Genomic DNA, 15,505 nt, shown 5'->3' with positions numbered 1-15,505 from the left:
GAGACTCATATTGGTCCCTGATACTAAAATATATGGATTTATGGAACTCCAAATTTACAGAAATATGAAACTAATCATCTTGTTTTTGATCTCCAGCTTCATTTTGGCATTTGGAGATTTTTTTTTTATTGGAGTTCAATTTACCAACAAATAGCATAGCACCCAGTGCTCAAGGCATTTGGAGATTAAAAAAAAAAAAAGAAAATGGATGAGAAGAAAGCAGGATTGCATGTGTTATTAACAATTCCCACATATTCCCTTTTCTTCCTCATCTGCCCTTGGCTACATTAATAGCCCTCTTTTTGTTTGAGGGATTTTCATTCTTTATTCAGCAATACATCAAAATACACTTTTCTCAGGTTTAAGTGTGGACTGACCTAGTGCTGACACCAGGTTAGGAGCAGAGATGAGGCCCCAACCCAGAGATTTTGAGTGTGGCCATTGGCATCTAGGGCATGTTTTGGAATGCTCTTGGAGCACAGTGCATGGCCAAAGTGCTCTTAGAAATGATTGCTCTGAATGGAGGTGGCAGGGCAGAGGATTCCTCAGTTTACAGGCCCTGGAAGCATGACAGCTGTGGTAAGAGGCAAATGGCCTTCCATCTCCATGAGAGGGGTTCCTTGAAAGCAGGAACAGGCCTTTTTCGTATTCCCTGTACCAAACACATCCTGAAATACAAATGAAGTTTTGAGTGTACCTGATCCAAGCTGTGGTTCCTACTTTCAAGCTTTTTTGTTTTTAATCCTTTGTGCTAGACAATTCACAAAACATTGTTAATACTAATGATGACACTGTTAAGTATTGTGCTTACTTCCAAGGTACTTGTGAAGAAATTGATCCTCACAAAGCTGACATAAAATGCCTGAAATTACACAGCCACTATGTGATAGAGCCAGATGAGAAGCTCTATCACCATGTTCTTTTCACCATGTTGGGTCACTTTTCAGGGAGAGAGCAGTCTCAGAACATGACTATGGAAAGGCACAAGGCCATCTGGGGCAATAAAAACAAAATCTCCTGCCAGTCCACAACAGCTCTCCACAAAGGGAGAAAGGAAAGAAAGCAGTTTTATTATTGAAGAATCATTAAGCCAGAAGGTAATGCTTACCACAGGCAATCCGTTAAAGAGCTTGCCAAAAACAGAGAGAAAATTTTGCCCCTTTATATTGCCCAGCAGATTCAACCCATTACAAGCATTTTCTCAGCATAAACACTAACTAGTCCTCAGGTAAGAGACTTGACAGGGCCATTTGTCATAGTTCCCCCTTAGTTTACCTGGTAATTGAGGTGGTCTTCTGTGTTTGCTTTATCTGAAAGAAAAGCTGCTCATATCTTTTTTGACAGAAGGCAAGTTTGCAATGTAGAGCAAGCTGCTGCTAGAGTTCAGGCTCCTACTCTCCCACAGAAACTGGGAGATAGGAGCGCCGTTCTTCTTGATGATTCCATTTCAAAGAGATGATTCCAGGTGCTTGAGAAAAACATTCCTGAACTGTAAAACTGGCAAGAGACTTATTCAGCTTTTTATAAGATTTATACATCTCAGTGGGACAGAGAAAGAACTCAAAATTGCAAGCTTTCTAAAGTAAATGCTTCAAGAAAAGGGAGGGGGAGAGTGCCTTTCCCTTTTCATACCAGGAAGAATTCAAATTTATTTTTTTTAACTTTAATTTATACTTGCCCTTACAATCTTCAAAATGAAGTTCAATATGATAAAACTTTCAGGGAATGCCTTTGGAATAGGTTATGGGAGTAATATGGAATTAAAAACAAAAAATAATAACCTTTGGAATTTAAAAATGAGAAAAATGTAAGACTATGGTTATTAATTAGTTGCATGGAAATCAATACTGTCTCTGGTTTAAAGGCCAAATGAGAAACTGAATTCCATAGTTTCCCATGAGTATAAGAAATTGATGGAAATTTTTTTAAAGATTATATTTATTTATTCATGAGAGACACAGAGAGAGAGAAGTGGAGACTTAGGCAGAGGAGAAGCAGCTCTCTGCAGAAGCCTGATGTGGTACTTGATCCCGGACCCTGGGATCCCACCCTGAGTCAAAGGCAGACACTCAACCATTGAGCCACCCAGGTGTCCCTGATGGAAATTTTTAAATGAGGTCTCTTAGCCTGGAAGATGAAGGTTTTTTTCTTAATAAAAATTATAGGAACATTAATACTTCAAGAAGTACATATAATCAATATAAATGCAGGTGCCTTCTTTGTATAAACATAGCACTTTTTTTGAATCTTTTTTCTTTCACATGAACTCAGAAAAATCACAGAACAATTTTATGTCAATCCTGCTACAGTTTAGCTACAAGTAAAAAAAAAATTCAACCAAACAATGGTTTATTAAGCATTTTCAATTTTCATGCACAAAGAAATCTAGGGGAGGGATTTGCTTGGGGGTCAAAAGGCCGAATGTGGAATTGGGGAAGGGACTGATGCCTTTATGGTCAAGTTAGCACTTCGGTGTTGCAGGAAGAAAATAGTTGGGAGGGACAGGAAAATGTGGTCCTGTACCAGGAGCCCAAAAACATTATAGGAAACTACTGGCAGGTTTCTGATTTTATCTCATTGGTCAGAAGTATGCTGTGTACAACTTTTAGTTGTAAAAAAGGATGTGAAACATAGTGTGGGTTTGTTTGTTTTTAAAGATTTTTATTTATTTATTTGAGAAAGTGAGTGAGACAGAGAGAGAGTGTGTGAAAGCAGAGTGAGGGGCAGAGGGAGAGGGAGCAAAGCAGATTCCCTACTGAGGGTGGGTCAGGTCCAAACCTGAGATCATGTCCTGAGCAGAAAGCAAGAGTGACGCTTAATAAACGCAGCCACCCAGGCACCCTTTGTTGTTTTTCTTTTAAGATGGGGAGATAGTCAACCAAACCAACACTGAAAGTTCTGCTAATAAGGAGGCAGAAGAGAATGGTGATTAGGTTGGCAACTTGCAGTGTCTGCCTCCTGACCATTAAGGTGGGGATTCAGAATATTAGGTGGAGGTGAAGCCTTTCCTCCTTGAGAAGTCAGTAAAAATTTCACAGTAGGGATAACATTTCCTTGGAGGCATTGATAGCCATATTATTTATAGGGAATTTTGTTGAGTACATATGTTGCACTTGGGACTTCATATAACTTTCTTATTTTATCTCATTTAATTCACAGCAAGTCAAAAGACAGGTAGTTCATGTGTTAATAGGAAGCTTGGATGAAGATGAAAAATTGCCTAAGGATATAGAGCTAGAAAATTGGACACAGGAGTTGAACCTGGTTTTTGTGACTCCGAAAGCCATGTACTTTGCATAATATCATCTCGCTTTGGAGACAAATAGGAGTTTTTCAAGTATAAAAGTGGGCCAGTGGAAGGCTTGATAGGTGGAGGGAACTGTCAACTTCTATCTTCTTCAGAACAAACTGATGGTTTCCAGAGGGGAGATAGTGGGGGATGGGCAAAAAAGGGGAAGGGGAGCAGGAGATACAGACTATCAATTATGGAATAAATACAGCATGGGAATAAAAGGCATAGAGTAGAGAATATGGTCAATGATATCTCAATAGCATTGTATGGTGGCAGATGGTAGTTACACTAGTGGTGATCATAGCATACTGTATAATAGACTTGTGGAATCACTATGTTGTATGCTGGAAAGTAGTATAATGTATGTCAAATAAAATATTTTTTTAAAAACAAAAAAATTCTATCTTCCTCAGCCTTGGAAACTTGAAATTATTGATATCTGCCATTCAAAGTCTGATAATCGCCAAGCAAATCCTGTGTAAATACAGGCAATTGTAGTTAGTGTTGAAACGTTCAGAACCACCAAATGGAGATATTACTTTGGAATACAGTTAGGTGTTACCAGAGTACACAGTAGGCATTTTTCTGCCCAAAAAAGTACTTATACCTCTGCCTTTTATTCCAGTTTAATAGACTGGGTAGGTTGTAATTTCATCAACTCTACTAGAATAAAGCTATAAAATCATTCACTTCTGTTCCCTTGTACCAACCAGTCCTGGCTTGGTCTTTAGGAAAATGGAATGACTCATTGGAATTAGGATGCACTCTGGCTGGTATCTTCCATTTGTCCCTCTATATCGATTCCCTTCTTTCTTCCCCACTGCCTACCTCAGGAATTGTAGACCCATATTTTTACTGGTTCAAATGGTGTGCTACAATTCCAGAAGTTCATCTTACAACAGAGGAATCTTGTTCTCCAGTGTATGTGGGAAATATCTGGAAAGGCAGCAGAGATGGTTCCATGAGAGGCTGAGATTGTTACCACTGTTCATGCCAAGAGATGAGTGAGGAGGAGCCAGGGAACACCGCAGCAGTTTGACAGAGCCTGTGGCAGGGTTCAGGTGTAGGCCACAGGTGCCCTAATAGCACTATGACCCTGCGCAGAAGTAGATGGCAGCATCTCCAGGCTGGGCTGCAATGATAAGCAGGGAGCTGTCTTTTCTTGCCTCACCAAACAGAGCTGTTAGACTCTTCTGCTTCTTCACTTCTCCTCGCTTAGATAATGTCATCAAGTGGACTGGACCTGCCCCAGGCTTCTGTCTGTACCACTGAAAGCTGGGGAAAGTGCTCGTGAAGTTGCAGTACGTAGTAAAATTTTCTCCCTCCTGGATGCTTAGAGAGCGAGGACTCTGCTGCAGCAGCTGGGTGCTCTTCCCTGTTTAAAACCAAAGCAGTGGGCACTGGGGAAGGGAACAGGTCCTCTTTCTCAGCCCGATATGATTTTTCCTTGCTCCTATCCCCCTCCTCCTTCCTTCACTCTTTCCCTTTCTTCCTTTAATTTTCCCATTGGATTTTCAGTTGATATCATTGGGAACTTCTCAAACTCAAATGCCAATTGAGTCCAAAGGATCAGCACTGAGAATTTCAGGAGCATCTCTTCTTGTCTGTCACAGGATGGCCGTGGTCACAGTCTTCAGCTGCCTGTGAAAGATTCCCTCCTGAAGGAGGCTTTTCTGAGCTAGAGTGCCTAGCTTGCCACTCACTTTGATCTGGATAAAGAGGCAGAGATCTCTGTGTAGCAGCCAACTGAATCAATCATTTAGCCTCCACCCTCTTCTTCCTCTAACCTGAAACCCTGCTTTGAGTCTGAGAAGGATTTTGCCTTTTGAAATAGTACCCTCCTGTGGAGAGACAGGAAAGTCATTTACTTTCAGTAATGCTTCCATTTCTCCCAATTTCATTTGGTATGCACAAAAATCCAGATTTAAGTAGAGTCTAATGACCTTTTTCAAAAATGGAAAATACATCCTTTTAAGAATTGATCACTTTCAACAGACTAACAAAAGATAAAGGAAATATCATCTTATAATTTCTGGTATCCTCAACAAGCATGTTGAGCAGTACTGTGTCTATGAACTGTATTTGTAGGTATATGCGTGTGTGTTGTGTTGTGTATGAAACTCAAAGTACATTTTCTGGGTCATATGGTATGGGTAAGCACCCAGTCATAAACCTGTTTTTACCAAATTAAAGATGAATAACTCTGCTGTATATTATTTAATTAAGAACACTTTTCTGATATCCTACTGCATTACTCTGCCATTAAGTCCTTGGTTTATGATCAGCATAGTCTTCAACACATTGTATTGTGTTTGCATTTGTTGGATTCCCCAATAAGTTCCTTGACAAAGGAATTATGTCATTTTCATTTTTATGGCCCCAGCAATTACTAGGGAGAAAAATGTCAATACATAGTTAACAAATTGTTGAATGAATGTGTAAGAGTGTTTGCGCACATTAGTACAGTGATTCAAGTATGTTGATATTGTGATGTGGATGTAGTATGTGTTCAAGTCTCATGAAATCTCGGGTAAATAGCATCATGGTTGTTTTAGCTACTCTCATACTCATTAGTAAAGATTTCAGTGTTGGCCATGTGACTATTTGCATCCAAATATAATGAGATTTTTTTTGGCGTGAAGGCTATCCTGGAATGCTTTTGCTCCTTCTCTGCCATTTTATGCTCCACTAAGTACTATTGAGTTTTAAGTACTCTATCACCCTTTTGTCATGAGCTATATTATTCACCCTATCTGACAATTAAGTCACACCATTTAACTATTCATATTCTGAAGTAAAATGGAATCACTATCAACTTTAGTCAGTTGTTGAAGAAATGTTTCTTTTGTTTGTGTGCCCATTATAGAGATCTGCTTGTAATCATCCATTAAAAAGAAAAAGCTAGTTATGTTCAAACAACACAATGATCTTTCTCAGTGTAGTTACCAAACCTCAAGTTCTGCTGCCCATTATTCAAAAAGCCAATACTCAAGAGATGTGTTTTGATTGGAAAGGAATATGAACTTTATTCAGGAGGCCCACGACCTGGGGAGAAGGCTGACATTTGTCCAAAAGCCAACTCTGAGATTTCTACCTGGCCTAAAGGAAAGGGTTTAGGTTACTCAGTAAAGGGAGTGCAGTGGTATGCTACATTTCTTGATCACCTGCAGACTTGATGCAGCAGTAAAGGTTATCTTGGTGCTGAGGGTTGTGCAAGGGTATCAGGTTCTTATTTTGTGATGTGCAGGAGTACTCTGTTCTTTCTGCAAAGGAGGGCAAGTTCCACAGATACACAAAGGGAGGTCAGAAAAATCATTTGTGTAATCTAAAAAAAGGAAAAACATTTTGCTAAAAAAATTGCCAGGCTAATCAGAAAGCAGAGCCAGCTTTAAACAGAAATCTCACAGAGGAAGACATAGACATGGGCAACATGCATATGAGAAAATGCTCTGCATCACTTGCCATCAGGGAAATACAAATCAAAACCACAATGAGATACCACCTCACACCAGTGAGAATGGGGCAAATTAACAAGGCAGGAAACAACAAATGTTGGAGAGGATGTGGAGAAAGGGGAACCCTCTTGCACTGTTGGTGGGAATGTGAATTGGTGCAGCCACTTTGGACAACTCTGTGGAGGTTCCTCAAAGAGTTAAAAATATACCTGCCCTACGACCCAGCAATTGCACTGTTGGGGATTTACCCCAAAGATACAAATGCAATGAAACGCCGGGACACCTGCACCCCGATGTGTATAGCAGCAATGGCCACGATAGCCAAACTGTGGAAGGAGCCTCGGTGTCCAACGAAAGATGAATGGATAAAGAAGATGTGGTTTATGTATACAATGGAATATTACTCAGCTATTAGAAATGACAAATACCCACCATTTGCTTCAACGTGGATGGAACTGGAGGGTATTATGCTGAGTGAAGTAAGTCAGTCGGAGAAGGACAAACATTATATGTTCTCATTCATTTGGGGAATATAAATAATAGTGAAAGGGAATATAAGGGAAGGGAGAAGAAATGTGTGGGAAATATCAGAAAGGGAGACAGAACGTGAAGACTACTAACTCTGGGAAAGGAACTAGGGGTGGTAGAAGGGGAGGAGGGCGGGGGGTGGGAGTGAATGGGTGATGGGCACTGGGGGTTAGTCTGTATGTTAGTAGATTGAACACCAATAAAAAATAAATCTAAAAAAAATAAAAAATAAAAATACCCCCCCCCCCCAAAAAAATAAACAGACTTGCTGCCCTCTGTGGCCTGGGAAAGTTCTGGTCCTTCATTCCTCAGGGCCAGTGGTCTGCGAATCTCAAAGCAAGTAAATTGGTTCTGTTATGGATCAAGGGATGTAGGCCAGTAAGCAAGAAAGAATACAGATTTGAAAAAAACAAAACAAAACACTACTTCATTCCCAGTTAAATGAGCAAGACATTTCTCCAGGATCTTGGTTTCCAACTCATTATTCATGCAATACAAAGAGTTTTTGGCACTGTACTAGGTTTGGGGATATAAAATGTAATAAAACAGTCTCTGCCTTCCAAGTTCTCATATCCAAAGGCATTCTTGTCAAAAACAATTTTTAAAAGTAATATATAAGAAAAGATCTATCATAGCATGACAGGCAAACATAGGAGATGTAATAACTATGCCAAAAAATTGGGCCATTGAGAGAGATTTTATTCAAGGTTTAAAGAGGCAGCCAAACAAAGATTCACTTGTGGGGAGCTTGCCCACTTACCTTTACACTCAGACAGGGTGCTAAGCAAGAAGCAAGAGAAATAGAATAGCCCTCTGGAGCCGGAGAGGAACAGAGTCAACTGTTGACCCCCGGGTATTTCCCCCATTTCTCAGAACTGAAAAAGAACTACCAACACTGAGTTACACAACGCTGAGTCCCTAAAGGCGTGTAGAAGTGACAGCCTTTGGCACCTAGGGATGGTCCTCCCCTGGATAGCCACTAGTGCCAGTGAGGGATGCTAGAGGGAAACAGAATTCATGGTGCCAATTCTGTGGTCTTTTCAGTGCCACAAAATTCCTCAAGGGATCTTAGAACTCATCAGAACAAATAGAACATTGAATATAAAAACATTTAATACAAAATCTTTTGGTGGAATAGGGATAAATTCTAACTAAATGATTTGATGTTGGAGTCAGGCATTTAGATGTATACTGCACCACTGCCATTTACCAGTGAGATAACAACAATTTACCTCACCCAGTCATGTAATTGTTTCCTATTCAGTAGAATAAGGCTTACATTACTAATGCCATGTGTATGTCTTGAGGATATGCTGAGATTATGTACATGAATCAGACTGTGTTTCAATCAACCTATTTAGATGATTCCCTGAAGCTCATTTCCACTCCTCATATTTCTTCTCAACAGGATGTAACAAAACGTCCAGCTGAGTCCTTACCCATGTTACCATCATTAACCACAATCTTAAGTGAAAACGTCCAGACTTTGTGTCTTGCCTGTGACAAGGGTTATGTGAAGAGATAAGACAGGTACATAAGACTCAATTAGTTACCTTTTCCCTTAAAAAATAAGACTTTATTTATTTATTTGAAAGAGAGAGAAAGCATACACAGTGCAAAGGGGCAGAGGGAGCAAGAGAAGCAAGCTCTCTGCTGAGTAAGGAGCCCGAAGAGGGCTCAATCCCAGGATGCTGAAATCATGACCCAAGCCGAAGGCAGACACTTAACCGACTGAGCCACCTCGATGCCCCAATCTTTTCCATTTTTAGTCAACTGGTATACAAAGTATCCAGGTGGGTCAAAACATAAGTGCTTTTGATTTGGTAAGCTTGATAAACCATATATAAAACTAGTAGTGCCATCAACTCCTCTAAACACTTCATACAAATCAACTGATTTAATCCCACTGACAACACTGGGAGGTAGCTAATATTCTTATTTTTACTGAGGAGCATATTGAGGTAGAAAAGGTTAAGCTCCATAAGATCATATAGCAATCAGGCTTCAAATCTAGGCAGTGCAGCTGAAGAATGCACAAACCTGACTATCTTAGAATACTACCTCTCAGATAGTGTAAATCTTGCCATGAGGGGTCGGCAGACCAGCAGCATTACCTGGGAGCTTGTTAGAAATGCAGATTCACAGGTCCTACTGAATTGTAGTCTGCGGTTTAACAAGGGCCATACATGATCAACTTTTGAACAACTCTGATGAAAAAGTGGTAGAGTAACCGCCCTAAATCATTGTGTACATTGTGGAGAATAAATGTGCATTGAAGTAACGTGGTGGATTCAAGAAAAAAAAAATACATGAGAGAATAGACCAAGTTACTGACATGGCTAATGCAGAGGAAGAGAAGTTGACAAATCCAATATTAAGGCATAGCTGTATTATCAAATCTATATATTTGCATTTTGACACAGTTTTTCAGACTATTCATAATATTTGATTTATTGGAGTTGCTTTTTCAAAAACACTTGTTGAAGACAAGTTTGCTGCCTCCACACTGGGTGTCATAACTCCATCAGCAGGATTGGGGACAGGCTGCAGGTGGCCAGAGAACACAAAACAGAGTCTGGGAGACTGAAATGTTCAGGAAGCTCTGAATCTCCTGATTAGTAAGGGTAGCTCATAGTTTCTTCTTCATTCCTTCCTGGGGGATGGCAGTCCTTCCTGGGATTCTGTTTATACCTGTGAAAGTATACAAAGAAACAGAAATAGCCACCTTCAACCTTTCTCCCAGCTTTGACATGCAGAGTTCAAGAACTTGGCTCCCTGTTGCTTGGCAAGGCAGCAGAAGATGTGTATGTTTAATCTCACTATAGAATTTACATCTTTTTTAATACCTTTCTTGCAGGGAACCCTGGGTAATCCCAAGTGAGCATGACAATGTTGCATCCCTTTGGCTGTTGGGAAAGTGACAGCTTCAGTACCCACATCTAAGGCAAAGCCACAAGATCCTAGCTGCAGACCTCAGGGTCTTCTCCATTTGTCCTGGCCAAGTATTCATATTTTTTTTGGTATTTTTTTTATTGGAGTTCAATTTGCCAACATATAGTATAACACCCAGTGCTCATCCCGTCAAGTGTCCATCACCCAGTCACCCCATCCCCCCACCCACCTCCCCTTCCACTACCCCTTGTTTGTTTCCCAGAGTTAGGAGTCTCTCATGTTCTGTCACCCTCTCTGATATTCCCCACTCATTTTCTCTCCTTTCCCCTTTATTCCCTTTCACTATTTTTTATATTCCCCAAATGAATGAGACTATATAATGTTTGTCCTTCTCTCATTGACTTACCTCACTCAGCATAATACTCTCCAGTTCTATCACGTTGAAGCAAATGGTGGGTATTCATCATTTCTAATGATGGCCAAGTATTCAAACCTAAGATGCTTTAGGTGTAGAGCTGTTGAGATCTTACACTTCAAGAAATAGAATTGTGTGTGTGGTTATGAAGATAATCAGAGACAAGCTCCACTCTTTGCCAATAATTATTCACCCAAACTATAAATGGTGTCAGTAAGCTCTCTGAGTAGAAACACAAACATGACCCTCTTGGGAGGATTCATAAATATTAAAAATATTACCCAATGTACAGTAAGCTGTTTCTGTTAAGTGGGGTATTCCAAATAGATGGCTTCTGCTTTCAGGTTTATGGAGACCCAAAAATCTCTTATAAGGCTGAGAACTCTTCCTAAAATCACCAAATAACCTTCCCATTCTGGGTTTAGCAATTCTAAGAGAATTATCAAGAAGCAATGACCTGACCCCCACTATTCTGGGACCTGGAGACCTGCTCTTCTCTCTTGGCCAGTTTCTTTTTCTTCCCCAGCCCTTTGGAGCAATGTACCCAAATACTTCTGTGCTGTGAGTGACACAGTGCCCAGGACTGTGGGGAGAGCTGCACACAAATTTCCTGAGACACTGCAGTTTTCAGAGACTCAAGGACACAGTCCAATTTGTGTTTAGAAACCTCTCTAATTTGATAGGAATGAGTGGGATGGAGGAAGAGAGCTCCAGAGAGTGCTAGGCTCCTGAAGATGAGTAGCAATTTCAATGTGTTTCTTCTTTAACAACTGGGTCACATAGACAAGTCCTAGAAACAGAGAGACTTGTATGGATACTCTCCTTCTACTCGGGGTTACTGACTTCTAGAGGGTCAAGACGTTGCTCCAAAGGTTTGGGGATTTCCTCGGGTGGAAGGAGGTTTCATTCTTTGTAAATTCAGCCTCAAAATCTTTGATTCCTTTAACAGGGTGTCCCCCTGATATGTACTTCAGCAGAGCTGGAGGCCTTGGTTGGAGTACTGCATGTACCAGATAAGAGGAGGAGTTGCCCTAAAGGAACAGTTGCATCTCAGCTCCAGAAGGGCTTCTTCAGAGACCAACATATGGGGAATCAAGTTGAATCACTGGCTGGGCTCTGCTTCCTCCTGAAACATTGAAGCTGAGTCAGTGAGAACAGGACAGACCTACTTAAAATGAGACAGTGTCTCCATTCAGATTACAATCAGAACAACATTTCTGATATGGAGGCAGGAACATAAAATACTTGTTACTTACTGCTCATTGTGAAGAGCATTCCTAATAGCAGAATTGTCATTGAGAACATAGCTAGGCAGTGAGGAAGCTGACAGCTATGCTCTGGAAAATCTCCCCTGAGGACTAAGAAAGAGTGTGCTAGACTGCGCTGAGTCCTTGTAAACTGGAAAAATCTGAGATTCCGCAAATCCCCCCATTTAAAGGCAAGTTCTAGCTGGAGCATCTGGGTGGGTCAGTTGGTTAGGTGTCTACTTTTGCCTCAGGTCATGATCTCAGGGTCCTAGGATTGAGCCCCATTTTTGGGACTTGATCAGTGGAGGGGGGGCTGCTTTTCCCTCTCCCTCTGTCCCTCTTTCTTGCTTATGCTTTTTTGCACATTCTCTCTCAAATAAAAATTAAAATCTTAAAAAAATAAAGGCAAGTTCTAGAGGCCATTAGTAAAAGATGCTTCCTTGATAATGACTGCTCCTGGTGTTGAGCCTACTCTGAATGTGCACCTCAGTGAGCTGTACGTTAGGAGCTCACAGGAGTGAGGTAGAAATTTTAATAGAAGAGGCTTTTCCAGCTTACATAACATTGCCCTCTGTGGGTCAAATATAGAAACAAATGGAGTCAAAGTTTTGGTGCCTCTTCTTTTTCCTGCTCCTATCTAGGCTTGAATTTCTTAGCATTATAATCTGATGAGAGTGTTTTCAAGATTCTGATTATCAAGAGGTTGTTTTAATCTTATGAGTTAAGCACTATTATTTAATCATATGAAGTAAATAGTATTGCCATCCTCATTTTATAAATGAGGAAACTGAAATGTGGAAGGAAGTTAGTTAGTGACAATGGGAATTTGTCCCATTAGCAGGATTCGGGAATCCATGTTATTAAACACTGACAGTTTACTACTATAGTACTGAAGAGCAGACATTATCTCATTTAGTGAAGGGAAATCAAATCCTTATGAAGTTAAATAATTTGTCCAAGGACAACATAAGAATTTGAATCTAATCCATTATACTCCAAGCCCAGCTACTCATCCACCATATTACCTGTGATATGGAATTACTCTTTAAGGGTAGATATAATTTCACCAAGACAAGCACTCAGAGAAAAACCCAGAGAAGAATAGAAACTAAGGGAAATCTCCCAAGGAACCCAAACACTGAAGAGATGAGCAATGGGAAATAGTACCAAGGAAACATTAAAGGGTAGCCCAGAGAGATAAGTGGAAAATCAGAAATGACTGGTGTCTAGAAAGAGAAGGGAAAAGGAGTTTCAAGAACAAAGGAATGTCCAACAGAGCAATGCTGAAGAAATGTCTATGAATAAGGTGATGAATGAAAAGTGTCCACTGATTTTTAACAGCGCAATGATCATATTTTGACCCTTTTCAGCAGAAGCTAAACTGCAGTGGGATGAGGCATGGAGATAAGACAAGGACATAGGAGATTTGAATATAGGACTGTCTTGCCAGAGACTGAACTCTGATGGATAGAAAAGAGACATGGCGTTAACCAGAGGAAGATGTTGAAGTGATAACTGGGCTTTTAAAGATTAGGATATATTTACATACTTTTGGAAAGGAACTAAAGGCAATGGGTTAAAAATCTGAGGAGACAGATAAGGTGGAATATGGACCATAGGTAGAAGAACCAAGTTTTGGTAAGAGGGGAAAGAGTTATTTCTAGTTTTATGGGAATAAAGGAGGACAAGATTGGTTTAGATTTCAGCAATTTTTTAGAGTATGAAGGTAGAAAGTTGAAACATCTATTAACTTCTAATGGCATCTTGATCGGTCTTATACACCGAATGAAGTGCCTCCCAAGAAAGTTAATGGAGGAAGTTCTGGGTTAAAAAGTCTAGGGATTGTGAGAAATTTTGAAATAGTCACTATAGGAAATAACAGTGGGTGATGATTATAGAGAAAAAGAATACTTTCCTGGCAACACTGGGGGCCTCGTTAATATTAAAGATGACAGCATGTTTTGATGACACTAGTCTGTACACTTGTGTGGTTGTCTTGAACTCTGCTTATCAGACAAAGTATATATTATAAGAGGGCAGATATTGATCTCTAATTAGAAATTAATAAGGGCACTGATAGAACACAGAATTGAGGCAATAATTGGGTTAATGACTAAAGGTTGATTGAAGTACGGCCATGGAATTCAGGTGTTATAGATAAGAAGATAAAAAATAGAGGATACTTCAGGAGCTCAGTCAGTTAAGTGTCTGACTCTTGATTTCTATTTATTTATTTATTTATTTATTTTTATTTATTTTTTATTGAAGTTCGATTTGCCAACATATAGTATTTTTTTTCCTTGCTTTTTTTTAATTTTTTTTATTTTTTTTTTATTGGTGTTCAATTTACTAACATACAGAATAACACCCAGTGCCCGTCACCCATTCACTCCCACCCCCCGCCCTCCTCCCCTTCTACCACCCCTAGTTCGTTTCCCAGAGTTAGCAGTCTTTACGTTCTGTCTCCCTTTCTGATATTTCCCACACATTTCTTCTCCCTTCCCTTATTTTCCCTTTCACTATTATTTATATTCCCCAAATGAATGAGAACATATAATGTTTGTCCTTCTCCGACTGACTTACTTCACTCAGCATAATACCCTCCAGTTCCATCCACGTTGAAGCAAATGGTGGGTATTTGTCATTTCTAATAGCTGAGTAATATTCCATTGTATACATAATATGGCACCCAATGCTTATCCCATCAAGTGCCTTCCTCAGTGCCTGTCACCCAGTTACCCCATCCCCCCACCCATCTCCCTTTCCACTACCCTTTGTTCATTTCCCAGAGTTAGGAGTCTCTCATGTTTTGTCACCCTCTCTAATTTCTCCCATTCATTTCCCCTCCTTTCCCTCATAATCCTGTCTATGTTACCCAGGGCAATTTACACGTTCAATGCAATACCTATCAAAATACCATGGACTTTCTTCACGGAGTTGGAACATATAATATTAGGATTTGTGTGGAACCAGAAAGGACCCTGAATAGCCAGGGGGAATATTGAAAAAGAAAACCAGAGCCGGGGGCATCACAATGCTGGATCTCAAGTTGTACTACAAAGCTGTGGTCATCAAGGCAGTGTGGTACTGACACAAAAACAGACTCACAGATCAATGGAACAGAATCGAGAACCCAGAAACGGACCCTCAACTCTATGATCAACTAATATTCAACAAAGCAGGAAAGAATATCCACTGGAAAAAAGACAGTCTATTTAATAAATGGTGCTGGGAAAATTAGACAGCCATGTGCAGAAGAATGAAGCTAGACCATTCTCTTACACCATACACAAAGATAAACTCAAAGTGGATGAAAGATCTAAATGTGAGACAAGAATCCATCAAAATCCTAGAGGAGAACACAGGCAACACCCTTTTTGAACTTGGCCACAGCAACTTCTTGCAAGATACATCTATGAAGGCAAGGGAAACAAAAGCAAAAATGAACTATTAGGATTTAATCAGGATGACTCTTGATTTCTGATCTCAGGGTCATAAGATCAGTGTGGGACATCACTGTCCCACTCACACTTTCTTTCTAAAAAAAAAAACTTTGAGAAATAAGATGAAAGGGATCCAAGAACTAAATGGTTATATATAGTCAAAGAACAAGCCAGTGTATGTGGCTGAATCTAATCATGTGAAGTTTTAGATTGGATATAAGATTTCACCAATG

At 40.0% G+C, this 15,505-nt stretch overlaps 1 long non-coding RNA gene across 1 annotated transcript; it reads right to left on the bottom strand.

Annotated features, from left to right (window-relative positions):
* Positions 1-9,661: 9,661 nt before the first annotated feature.
* LOC125755654 (uncharacterized) lies at positions 9,662-11,176 on the bottom strand. The gene is made up of 2 exons (XR_007412653.1): positions 10,574-11,176; positions 9,662-9,966 (listed from the first exon to the last, which is right to left on the bottom strand). It is a non-coding gene; the product is annotated as an uncharacterized LOC125755654 (long non-coding RNA).
* Between the last annotated feature and the right edge of the window lie 4,329 nt (positions 11,177-15,505).

Source organism: Canis lupus, chromosome 8, assembly GCF_003254725.2.
Source record: "Canis lupus dingo isolate Sandy chromosome 8, ASM325472v2, whole genome shotgun sequence".
In the NCBI taxonomy this organism is placed as follows: domain Eukaryota; kingdom Metazoa; phylum Chordata; class Mammalia; order Carnivora; family Canidae; genus Canis; species Canis lupus.
Note: the sequence above shows the minus strand (reverse complement) of the source record. Positions and strands in the feature narration are given on the sequence as shown.